Source organism: Oncorhynchus kisutch, linkage group LG29, assembly GCF_002021735.2.
Source record: "Oncorhynchus kisutch isolate 150728-3 linkage group LG29, Okis_V2, whole genome shotgun sequence".
In the NCBI taxonomy this organism is placed as follows: domain Eukaryota; kingdom Metazoa; phylum Chordata; class Actinopteri; order Salmoniformes; family Salmonidae; genus Oncorhynchus; species Oncorhynchus kisutch.
The window spans coordinates 6557240-6570403 of record NC_034202.2 but is presented as its reverse complement, the minus strand read 5'-3'; the positions used below and the strand labels follow the sequence as shown (position 1 = coordinate 6570403).

General features: G+C 41.4%; 1 protein-coding gene across 2 annotated transcripts in view; it reads left to right on the top strand.

Annotated features, from left to right (window-relative positions):
- The first annotated feature begins 8438 nt into the window (after positions 1 to 8438).
- LOC109873552 (tenascin-like) overlaps positions 8439 to 13164 on the top strand; it is a 51225-nt gene continuing 46499 nt past the window's right edge. Inside the window, exon 1 of one of the 2 annotated variants that reach the window (XM_031809428.1) lies at positions 8439 to 8776. The gene's annotated coding sequence lies outside the window, so the exon portion shown is untranslated. The remainder of the gene's footprint in view (positions 8777 to 13164) is intronic. The other variant, XM_031809427.1, reaches the window with a different exon arrangement.

Below are 13164 nucleotides of genomic sequence, written 5' to 3'. Positions count from 1 at the left end.
ATTTTTACCAGCACGTCACATGTGCAACCAGAGAAAAAATCCTAGACCACACACAGAGATGAAAATACAAAAACTCTCCCCCGCCCTCCATTTGGCAAATCTGACCATAATTATATCCTCCTGATTCCTGCTTACAAGCAAAAATTAAAGCGGGAAATACCAGTGACTCGCTCAATAAGGAAGTGGTCAGATAACGCAGATGGTACACTACAGGCCTTTTATGCTAGCACAGACTGGAATATGTTCCAGAATTCATCCAATGGCATTGAGGAGTACACCACCTCAGTCATCGGCTTCATCAATAAGTGCACCGACGACGTCGTCCTCACAGTGACAGTACGTACATATCCCAACCAGAAGCCATGGATTACAGGAAACATCCGCATCGGGCTAAAGGGTAGAGTGCCGCTTTCAAGGAGCAGGAGACTAATCCGGACGCTTAGCATCAATACAGGACTAAGATTGAATCCTACTACACCGGCTGTGACGCTCATTGGATGTGGCAGGGCTTGAAAACTATTACGGATTACAAAGGGAAACCCAGACACGAGCTGCCCAGTGACGTGAGCCTACCAGACAAGCTAAATGCCTTCAAGGCTCGCTTCAAGGAAAGCAACACTGAGGCATTCATGAGAGCACCAGCTGTTCTGGATGACTGTGTGATAACGCTCTCGGTAGCTGATGTGAACAAAACATTTAAACAGGTCAACATTCACAAAGCCGCTGGGTCAGACGGATTACCAGGACGTGAACTCAAAGCATGCTCTGTCAAGTGTCTTCACTGACATTTTCAACCACTCCCTGACCGAGTCTGTAATATGGAGGTCGACCGATTATGATTTTTCATCGCCGATACCGATACCGATTATTGGAGGACCAAAAAAAGCTGATACTGATTAATCGTACGATTTGTATTGATTTATTTGTAATAATGACTATTACAACAATACTGAATGAACATTTATTTTAACTTAATATAATACATCAATAAAAATCCATTTAGCCTCAAATAAATAATGAAACATGTTCAATTTGGTTTAAATAGTGCAAAAACAAAGTGCTGGAGAAGTAAAAGTGCAATATGTGCCATGTACAAAAGCTAACGTTTGAGTTTCTTGCTCAGAACATGAAAACATATGAAAGTTGGTGGTTCCTTTTAACACGAGACTTCAATATTCCAAGGTTTTAGGTTGTAGTTAATATAGTATTTATAGGACTATTTCTCTCTATACCATTTGTATTTCATATACCTTTGACTATTGGATGTTCTTATAGGCACTTTAGTATTGCCAGTGTAACAGTATAGCTTCCGTCCCTCTCCTCGCCCCTACCTGGGCTCGAACCAGGAACACATTGACAACAGCCACACTCGAAGCAGCGTTACCCATCGCTCCACAATAAGCCGCGGAGCAAGCAGAGCAAGGGGAATAACTACTCCAAGTCTCAGAGCAAGTGACGTTTGAAACGCTATTAGCGCGCACCCCACTAACTAGCTAGCGATTTCACACCGGTTACACCAGCCATTAGGCTGATAGGCTTGAAGTCATAAACAGCGCTGTGCTTGCGAAGAGCTGCTTGCAAAACGCACGAAAGTGCTGTTTGAATGAATGCTTACGAGCCTGCTGCTGTCTACCATCGCTCAGTCAGACTGCTCTGTTAAATTATAGACTTAATTATAACATAACACACAGAAATACGAGCCTTGGGTCATTACTATGGTTGAATCCGGAAACTATCATTTCAAAAACAAAACGTTTATTATTTCAGTGAAATACGGAACCGTTTGGTATTTTATCTAACGGCATGCAATGAACGCAAGAGAAGTGACACAATTTCACCTGGTTAATATTGCCTGCTAACCTGGATTTATTTTAGCTAAATATGCAGGTTTAAAAATATATACTTCTGTGTATTGATTTTAAGAAAGGCATTGGTGTTTATGGTTAGGTACAGTTGTCCAACGACTTTTTCGCTTTTGTTAAATCATCCCCCAGCGTTGCATCGATTATATGCAATGCAGGACACACTAGATAAACAAGTAATATCATCAACCATGTGTAGATAACTAGTGATTATGATTGATTGATTGTTTTTTATAAGAAAAGTTTAATGCTAGCTAGCAACTTACCTTGGATTCTACTGCATTCACGTAACAGACAGCCTCCTTGTGGAGTGCAACGAGAGGCAGGTGGTTATAGCGTTGGACTAGTTAAATGTAAGGTTGCAGGATTTCCAGAGAGACACCTACAGATGTCGAGCTGATTCATTGTTGAGAAAAAGCCAAAATGCAATGAAAATCTTATTTTTTATTTTTTTTATTTTGGATACTTTAAAAATTAAGGCCAGACACCACACCCTAACAGGGTATCCCCCCTTAATCATATCATAATGACCTTTTACCAGTTGAACATTGACACAAATATCAAACACTTTTGTATTACAATTTCTGAAATATCATAGGTGATATCATTAACTATACGCAGATTTGCAAATTACACAAAAGAATTGAAAAAAACAAATAATAGTCCCACTAAGTGCAAACCAGACAGGATGGCATATCACTGCAGAATGCTGTGGTAGCCATGCTGATTAAGTGTGCCTTGAATTCTAAAATAAATCACAGACAGTGTCACCAGTAAAGCACCCCCACACCATCACACCTCCTCTTCCATGCTCCAACATGGGAACCACACATGCGGAGATCCTCCGTACACCTACATTACTATGCGTCTCACAAAGACACGGCTGGAACCAAAAATCTCCAATTTGGACTCATCAGACCAAAGGACAGATTTCCACCTGTCCAATGTCCATTGCTCGTGTTTCTTGGCCCAAGCAAGTCTCTTCTTATTATTTGTATACTTTAGAAGTGGTTTCTTTGCAGAAATTTGACCATGAAGGCCTGATTCACGCTGTCTCCTCTGAACAGTTGATGTGTCTGTTACTTGAATTTCTGAGGCTGGTAGCTCTAATGAACTTACTCTCTGCAGCAGAGTTAACTCTAGGTCTTCCTTTCCTGTGGTGGTCCTCATGAGAGCCAGTTTCATCATAACGCTTGATGGTTTTTGTGACTGCACTTTCAAAGTTCTTGAAATGTTCTGGATTGGCTGACCTTTATGACAAAGTAATGTAGGGCTGTCATTTCTCTTTGCTTATTTGAGCAGTTCTTGCCATAATGTGGACTTTTTTAATGTGGTATTTTACCAAATAGGGCTATCTTCTGTATATCACCCCCATACCTTGTCACAACACAACTGATGGCTTTAACACATTAAGAACGAAAGAAAGTCCACAAACTTTTAACAAGACACACCTGTTAATTGAAATGTATTCCAGGTGACTACCTCATGAAGCTGGTTGAGAGAATGCTAATAATGTACAAAGCTGTCATCAAGGCAAAGGGTGGCTATTTTGAAGAATCTCAAATCTCAAATCTATTTTGATTTGTTTAAAACTTTTTGGGTTACTATATAATTCCATATGTGTTATTTCACAATGAAGAAAATAGTAAAAATAAAGAAAAACCCTGGAATGAGTAGTTGTGTCCAAACTTTTGAAAGGTACTGTATATATAATTGTACAGTATAATAATTTGTTTTAGTAATGATTGTTTAATGCAAACAACACCAGCAGTTGATGTTTTAAAAATAATAAATAGAGTGGCAATCTCTTTTGAAACAATCAAACTGAGTGTTAGTAGTTCTCTATCATGCCTCAATGGAATTAGGGGAAAAAAACGCCACACATTTTTGTTTTAACCCAGCACTCACACATCTGATTCAATTAATCAAGCGGTGATGAGCTTAATCAAGTCAGTTAGTGCTGGGCTAAAACAAAAATGTGTGGGAACAAAAGTGTGCACACCGTGGGGGTCCCCAATGAATCCCAAACCTTGGATAGCAACCAACATTCAATGACATCAGTTATTGTATTGGTATGAGGGTTTGTTTCATGGTCACCTTGAAAATACATACAACAAGGGTCTTGACTGTTGTGATGTCAATGGAGCCTTCACCTCTGTTCAGTAAAAGAGGCCACGGCGTAACCCCCTAACCTCATCACCAAATAAACTTCCCATGTCCACAGGGACCGTCCCCCTCTCGAGGTCTCTCCAACAGACTGTATCCCCATTGTGCTGAGGCAGCCAAGGGGGACATAATTTATGTGACACTGTTTGTTTATTACATGTAAATATTTATTATGGCCCAATGTCAAACTATTTTGCAATACTATACTGTAGTTTACAGTAATTCCAGACAATTCCTGAACATACACAAAATAAAAGCACATCCAGAGCCCAATGTCCACTTGTTTTTCTTTAGTTGGAATCAAGCAAAACTACTATAAGATTACATGTGTCAGCGTCCTCTGCGGTCTTCGGTTAAAGCTTCTGTTTCCAATGTTGTGTTTGCGTTGTGTTTGCGTTGTGTTTGCGTTGTGTTTGCGTTTGTGCATCCAATGCTTCCACTTGCAGAAAAGAGGGTAGTTGGGTGCAGAGACAAGTAATGCGTCTAATTGAAGTTTGTTTGAGTTTACGTAGTGACAGTGCATTAATAGAAGCTCCATTAAATACAGAGGAAAAGGCCGTCCCCAAAGAGTTGAGAGTCTTGTATCTATGAGGGAGAAGGTTGAGTAAAATGCAGTGACAGATCTCCACTTGATAGCCACTAGGAGGTCCATTTTGGCAATGAAAGTAATGTGTTCTCGTTAATTGTAGCACTTAAAAAAGGTTATACTCTACAGTATATGTTTAAATGAATGGCTTCTTTATATCATTTGTGAGAAGATACTGTAAAAAAAAAAGTGTGTGTGTGTTATAAATTTGTCAACATACAGAACTAATTGGGCTAACTGTTTGTGATTAGCAGGACGTGACATGTTGGAAGTCTCAAATGCTACAACATGACACCCAGGTAGGAGATGGTAGGAGTTGGATAGGTTTAAAAGATGATTGATGACACCTCTCTATGTGTTGCCCCCTACAGTGTGAAGGGCAATAGGGCGACTTACTGAACCCTGAGAGGAGCGACAGCAGCTAAATGCTACAACATAACACCCAGGTAGGAGATGGTAGGAGTTGGATAGGTTTAAACCCTGTGAGGAGCGACAGCAGCTAAATGCTACAACATGACACCCAGGTAGGAGATGGTAGGAGTTGGATAGGTTTAAACCCTGTGAGGAGCGACAGCAGCTAAATGCTACAACATGACACCCAGGTAGGAGATGGTAGGAGTTGGATAGGTTTAAACCCTGTGAGGAGCGACAGCAGCTAAATGCTACAACATGACACCCAGGTAGGAGATGGTAGGAGTTGGATAGGTTTAAACCCTGTGAGGAGCGACAGCAGCTAAATGCTACAACATGACACCCAGGTAGGAGATGGTAGGAGTTGGATAGGTTTAAACCCTGTGAGGAGCGACAGCAGCTAAATGCTACAACATGACACCCAGGTAGGAGATGGTAGGAGTTGGATAGGTTTAAACCCTGTGAGGAGCGACAGCAGCTAAATGCTACAACATAACACCCAGGTAGGAGATGGTAGGAGTTGGATAGGTTTAAACCCTGTGAGGAGCGACAGCAGCTAAATGCTACAACATAACACCCAGGTAGGAGATGGTAGGAGTTGGATAGGTTTAAACCCTGTGAGGAGCGACAGCAGCTAATTGTGCAAATAAATAGGCTGCGTTTACACCGTCCGCCCAATTTTGATTTTCTTTTTTACCAATCAGATCTTTTCACATCAGATCTTTTCACATCAGATCTTTTCACATCAGATCTTTTCACATCAGGGCCCGTATCCACAAAGAGTCTCAAAGTAGGAGTGTAGTCTAGGAATTTTCTATATAATCTTATTAATTATGATCAAAAAGGCTAAACTTATTCTAGATCAGCACTCCTACTCTGAGATGCTTTGTGGATACGGGCCCAGATATTTTTCGAGCTTTTCTGATGAGTTAAAACAATCATTAGTGAAAATAATATCTGAATTAGGCTGCCCATGTAAATGCAGCCATAGTGGTGCATTTGGGATCTTTTAAGTGGTACTTAAATCACAAGCCGTCAATTCATGTCAAGTTGACCAGGTTTTCTTTGCAATGCTTCATGTTGAAATGAAACTCTATATACAAGTTCACTGAGACCTTGTGCTTTGAATGGAGGACTGCATGTGGCATAATTTCGATGACTATATAGATATCTCTGTCCATACCTCTCAACCAGACATGGTTGTGGAAAATGGGTTAATGCCATGGGCACCCAGCTGTGAATGACTCGGTTTTATTTGATGAGGAACCGGACAGAGGTTTGTATCTAGAGTGGATGGAAATGTCTGTCTGAGTCTATGGAAACAATGTCAACCTGTCTTCATATATGAACATCTCATCCAAATAAAGATGTCAAGTTTATGACAATGGCTATTTGAGACCTATGACAGTCAGTCAGTTATCATTAGCAGGTTGACGATATGTCACAATCAATTGCTACAGTGTTTACGTTCAAAAAGGTGCCATTGATTAGATAACCATCACAATGCTTTTGGATAATACGATTATCAGGGAAAAATACATCCTCAGGGATGTGTTCTGCTACCGACTTTGTTATGTTAATTACGGAGAATAAATGTACACTATAATGCGAAGTGTTTGGCTCCCTTTTGGAGATCATCATTGGGGCATTCGCTGTTTCCCTTAGCTTGGCTTACACGCAGAAGTCCTCTGTCAACAAGTAATGTCTACATTCGCTGTTTCCCTTAGCTTGGCTTACACGCAGAAGTCCTCTGTCAACAAGTAATGTCTACATTCGCTGTTTCCCTTAGCTTGGCTTACACGCAGAAGTCCTCTGTCAACAAGCAATGTCTACATTCGCTGTTTCCCTTAGCTTGGCTTACACGCAGAAGTCCTCTGTCAACAAGCAATGTCTACATTCGCTGTTTCCCTTAGCTTGGCTTACACGCAGAAGTCATCTGTCAACAAGCAATGTCAATTTGAGACAGCTTTTTTTTTACCATATCAAAAAAGTGAAGCTTTACTGTACAAGAGCAGCATACTGCCATAATAATTATTATACCGTATATACCTATAGCAGTGGATTATGATGAGATGTGTCCAACCAATACGCAAGTAAAAGTTATCACATTTCATTCTCCTTTTGCCTAATGCCTCCCTCCTAAATATACTGTATAAATAAATAAACTACAGTATAAATGAACTACAGTGACCCCCCTAAGACTTAGCCTACAGTTACAATACTATATACTGTCCTAATGGCATGTGACCTATCCAGCATTTACACATCCATCGGATGTGGACTTATACAGTATATGGGGGTTGGCTGGGTTGCATTTTACAGCCCAAATCACCGACACCAAACACCAGTCATATTCCCATAAACTCGGCTTTTACCCAATTCCCCGATGCTTCGACACAACAGCTAGAAATGTGTCTGTTTCCTGCCTTCTTCAGTCACACAGCATCTGTTAAATTAATGAAAGTCTAACTCTGCCAGACAGAAAACACCTCAGTGAACACCAGAGATGACGAGGGAAGAAAATCACCTATAATTTTATCCTGATTTTGTCCTGATAGATTTTGGTTGTTTTATAAGGGGCAGCTACACACCAAGGAGGGAGAAGATGAGCAGTGGGCGAATCAGAGGGAGAACCAACCTTGGCTGCCGCCTGGTGTGTCTGTCGGTCGGTCGGTTTGTCTGTCTGTCTGTTTTTGTGTTTGAGGAATTGCCTGGCGACCTGTGGTCAGTGGGAATGGACACTAGTTGCCACGGCGCCATTGAAAGCCCTGCTTTGTCACAGGTCAAGAGGCAGTTGGTGTGTCATGGGTAGGATTTTCAACATAATGAATGGAGGACAATCATGCATTCATAGATGTGTTGCTTTGTGTCTTAGATATTAATCAGACACGTAAGTGAGAGCTGATTCTTTTAATAACCCCTTTGTGTTTGTTACCAGATTGAATTTTGACTAACTTTGCCTATACAGTGGTACTGCTCTACGTCTTTACTGTGACCCCTCAAAATAATGACTTCCTCCCTCCTTCCCTCATTCCCCTGTCTTGCTCCGTCTAATTTTCTCTTCCACACAGTCACTCTCTCCCTCTTTTTCACTCTTTGTATGGCGTTGCCAGTAGGAACAACGGCATCCCACTTCAAGGCAGCAGTCCAGCTACATCCAACAGTAAGAAAGAGGGAGGGAGGGAGGGAGGGAGGGCGGGCGGGAGGGAGGGAGGGAGGGAGGGAGGGAGGGAGGGAGGGAGGGAGGGAGGGAGGGAGGGAGGGAGGGAGGGAGGGAGGGAGGGAGGGAGGGAGGGAGGGAGGGAGGGAGGGAGGGAGGGAGGGAGGGAGGGAGGGAGGGAGGGAGGGAGGGAGGGAGGGAGGGAGGGAGGAAGTGTCTGCTATTTAAGGGCTGTAGTTGAGGAATGGGGGTTTGAACAGAAGGCTCCTCTCTCAGTTTAAAAGGCATTTTCTCCTCCTCTCTCTTTCTTTCCCACTCTCTCTCTCTCTTTAGCTCTGACTCGGTGCTCAGACTCGGTGACAAGAGCAGTAGGCTGAGCTGTCAGGGCAGAAGAAACAGTGAGAAAATTGATTTTTTTTGGAGTAGAAGTGTCATCTGGTTAGAAAACAAGGAGAGAGGTGGCGGAACTGCCTTCAAGGTGGACATCCTTTCATCCCCCTTTGCTTGAAAGTGTTGGGTTCCAATGAGGCAATTCGTGTGAGCTGCCAAAGGCTGTGGTGTAGTAGCTCTGAACTGTCTGGTCTGCTAAAGGTAAGAATGAGAGATTGATTGATTTATCTGCATGAAACTGATCTTGGATCTTTGAATGAGTTGCTGCTATTATTTGGATAGTTTGTGACTAATGATTACTGTGTCCTTATTTTGAAATTGCAAATGAGATCTTTTCTATCTTCTTGACAGTTGTGGTTATTGATGACATGCTCAAACCATGTGAGACTTAAATGTAATGTGTTTAATTGTTCCTGGAGATTAGATTACATTATTTGTTGATTTTTGGGGGGGTTATTAAGGTCAAACCCTTCATATCATACTCAATTAAATAGTCTAATTCATTTTGACGTCTTTAAAGGTAATTGAATAACGTCAAAAAGTACAAGTGTGTGGTGTGAAATGGAAATGTAGATTTTTTTTGCATATCCCCCCGAGACACTTTCAGAGAGGGGGGTCATGGCCAGGGATTAGCAGTGGTGTAAAGTACCTAAGTAAAAATACTTGAAAGTACTACTTAAGTTTACTATTTATATTTTTGACTAGTTTTACTTTTACTTCACAACATTCCTAAAGAAATTAATGTACTTTTTACTCCATAAATTTTCCATGGTACCCAAAAGTACTCGTTACATTTTAAATGCGTAGCAGGACAGGAAAATGGTCTAATTCACAAGCTTATTAAGATAACATCCCTGGTCATCGCCACTGCCTCTGATCTGCCTCTAAATATATATATAAATAAAAAAATCTGTCGGACACATGCTTTGTTTGTAAACGATCTCTGAGTGTTGGAACATGCCCCTGGCTATCCGTAAATTTAAAAAACAAGAAAATGGTGCCGTCTGGTTTGCTCTTAAGAATCTGACCGTTTTTTTTTCAATTTTTGCCTAAAATAACATACCCAAATCTAACTGCCTGTAGCTCAGGACCTGAAGCAAGGATATGCATATTCTTGATACCATTTAAAAGAAATACTTTGAAGTTTGTGGAAATGTGAAATGAATGTAGGAGAATATAACACATTAGATCTGGTAAAAGATAATACAAAGAAAAAAACATGTTTTTTTGACCATCATCTTTGAAATGGAAGAGAAAGGCCATAATGTATTATTCCAGCCCAGGCGTAATTTTGATTTTGGCCACTAGATGGCAGCAGTGTACTTGCAACGTTTTAGACTGATCCAATGAACCACTGCATATCTGTTCAAATTGTTGTGTCAAGACTGCCCAAATGTGCCTAATTGATTTATTAATATAAGGAATTTGAAATGATTTATATGTTGATACTTAAGTATATTGCATCAATTACATTTACATTTGGTACTTAACTATATTTAAAACCAAATACTTTTGACTTTTACTCAAGTAGGATTTTACTGTGTGACTTTTACTTTTACTTGAGTCATTTTCTATTAAGGTAATTTTACTTTTCTCAAGTATGACAGTTGGGTACTTATTGTCGATCTGCCTTGCTCAAGGACAGATCGACAGATTTTTCACTTAGTTCCTTCTGGGATTCAAACTACCAACCTTTAGGCCACTGGTCCAATGCTCCAATTGATAGGCTACCTGCACGTTGTGTATGAAATATGAATAAACAGATGTGGAATAATGAGTTTATCATACAACATTTACTAATTCATTCTATGAAGCCAATGTACTTTGGCAATAAATGGGCAAGAAGCAGAATGAACTCAGTCCTGTGATAATATTTATCCAAATACTGCAGCTTCATTGTTTTCCTTCTGCCGGGCTCTGTTCTTTATTTAGCGGAAGACGGCTCTCATTGCTCGCTAAAGGGCACCGATTATGGTTTATAGGGAATGATATTAACATTCTTTATGCATGCTGCAACTTCTGGGTTTACCAGTTTTAACCAAGGCTGGGTCTGTGTGATAGAGATGGAGGATTGGAAGACAGACAGAATGAGGAGAGCATTAGCTGCGTTGACTGACTGATGAGTGATAGAACATGCACACCTTTGATCACCTGGGGATTCATTTAGCAACCGTGCAACATTTCTCACTAAATTCTGGCGTAAGTGGAGATTCTAAGATTTGAGTGTACAACATATTAATGGGAATGATCAAACAGTTGCACACAACATTTAGTATACACATGTTTTAATTGATAAATCAAAGCCCTACTATATTTGTGCGCTCGTGAACAGGCATTTACAACCCCGCCTGGAAAGCGCCCTCCATTCACCTTTTGTGGTAACAAAAACGTCCTCATTTGCTGTATGATTTGGAGATGTTGGAACAGGGCCGTGACAGTTTTTATCACCATTTTAGAGGTGTGGGCAGAATGTTTTCATCTTTTGAAGTGACTTTTTCAAACAGGAAATGCATGAACCCGCCAGTAGAGAGTCCCAAACACTGGCCACTCACTCTGCAAGATTGATTGTCTCCTTGAACTATTTAAAAGTAGATGAAAGGCTACAGCAGTCCACACCTCAATGCCCCCCACTTCTCCTTCACCCAAATCCAAAAAGCTGATGTCCTGAAAGAGCTGCAGAATCTGGATCCCTCCAAATCAGCTGAGCTAGACAATCTGGACCATCTCTTCCTAAAATTATCCGCCGCCATTGTCGCAACCCCTATTAATAGTCTGTTCAACCTCTCTTTTGTATCGTCTGAGATTCCCAAAGATTGGAAAGCGGCGCGGTCATCCCCGACTTCAAAGGGGGAGACACTCTAGACCCAAACTGTTACAGACCTACATCCATCCTGCCCTGCCTTTCTAAAGTCTTCGAAAGTCAAGTCAACAAACAGATCACCGACCATCTCAAATCCCAACATACCTTCTATGCAATCAGGTTTCCGAGCTGGTCACAGGTGCACCTCAGCCACGCTCAAGGTCCTAAACGATATCATAACCACCATCAACAAAAAACAATATTGTGCAGCCGTCGACCTGGCCAAGGCTTTCGACTCTGTCAATCACCGCATTCTTATCGGCAGACTCAACAGCCTTGGTTTCTCAAATGACTGCCTCGCCTGGTTCACCAACTACTCCTCAGATAGAGTTCAGTGTGTCAAATCGGAGGGCCTGTTGTCCGGACCTCTGGCAGTCTCTATGGGGGTGCCACAGGGTTCAATTCTTTTCTCTGTATATATCAATGATGTCGCTCTTGCTGCGGGTGATTCTTTGATCCACCTCTACACAGACGACACCATTCTGTATACATCTGGCCCTTCTTTGGACACTGTGTTAACTATAAATACCTAGGTGTCTGGCAAGACTGTAAACTCTACTTCCAGACTCATATTAAGCATCTCCAATCCAAAATTAAATCTAGAATCGGCTTCCTATTTCACAACAAAGCCTCCTTCACTCATGCTGTCAAACATACCCTTGTAAAACTGATTATCCTGCTGATCCTCGACTTTGGCGAAGTCATTTATTAAATAGCCTCCAACACTCTACTCAGCAAATTGGGCGCACTCTATCACAGTGCATTCCGTTTTGTCACCAAAGCCCTATATACTACCCACCATTGCGACCTGTATGCTCTCGTTGGCTGGTCCTCGCTACATATTCGTCGCCAAACCCACTGACTCCAGGTCATCTATAAGTCTTTGCTAGGTAAAGCTCCGCCTTATCTCAGCTCACTGGTCACTATAGCAACACCCACCCGTAGCACGCACTCCAGCAGGCATATTTCACTGGTCATCCCCAAAGCCATCACCTTCTTTGGCCGCCTTTCCTTCCAGTTCCCTGCTGCCAATGACTGGAACAAATTGCAAAAATCACTGAATCTGGATATTTATCTCCATCACTAACTTCAAGCATCGGCTGTCAGAGCATCTTACCGATCGCTGCAGCTGTACACAGCCCATCTGTAAATAGCCCATCCAACCAACTATCTGCCTCATCCCCATATTTGTTTTTTTGCTTTTTCTGCTCTTTTGCACACCAGTATTTCTACTTGCACATCCTCATCTGCACATCCATCACTCCAGTGTTAATTGCTAAATTGTAATTACTTCGCCACTATGGCCTATTTATTGCCTTACCTCCTTACTTAATTTGCACACACTGTATACAGATGTTCTATTATGTTATTGACTGTACGCTTGTTTGTCCCATGTGTAACTCTGTGTTGTTGTTTTTGTCGCACTGCTTTGCTTTATCTTGGCCAGGTCGCAGTTGTAAATGAGAACTTGTTCTCAACTGGCCTACCTGGTTAAATAAAGGTGTTCTCAACTGGCCTACCTGGTTAAATAAAGGTGTTCTCAACTAGCCTACCTGGTTAAATAAAGGTGTTCTCAACTGGCCTACCTGGTTAAATAAAGGTGTTCTCAACTAGCCTACCTGGTTAAATAAAGGTGTTCTTAACTGGCCTACCTGGTTAAATAAAGGTGTTCTCAACTAGCCTACCTGGTTAAATAAAGGGGAAATAAAAAATATAAAAAATAAGATCT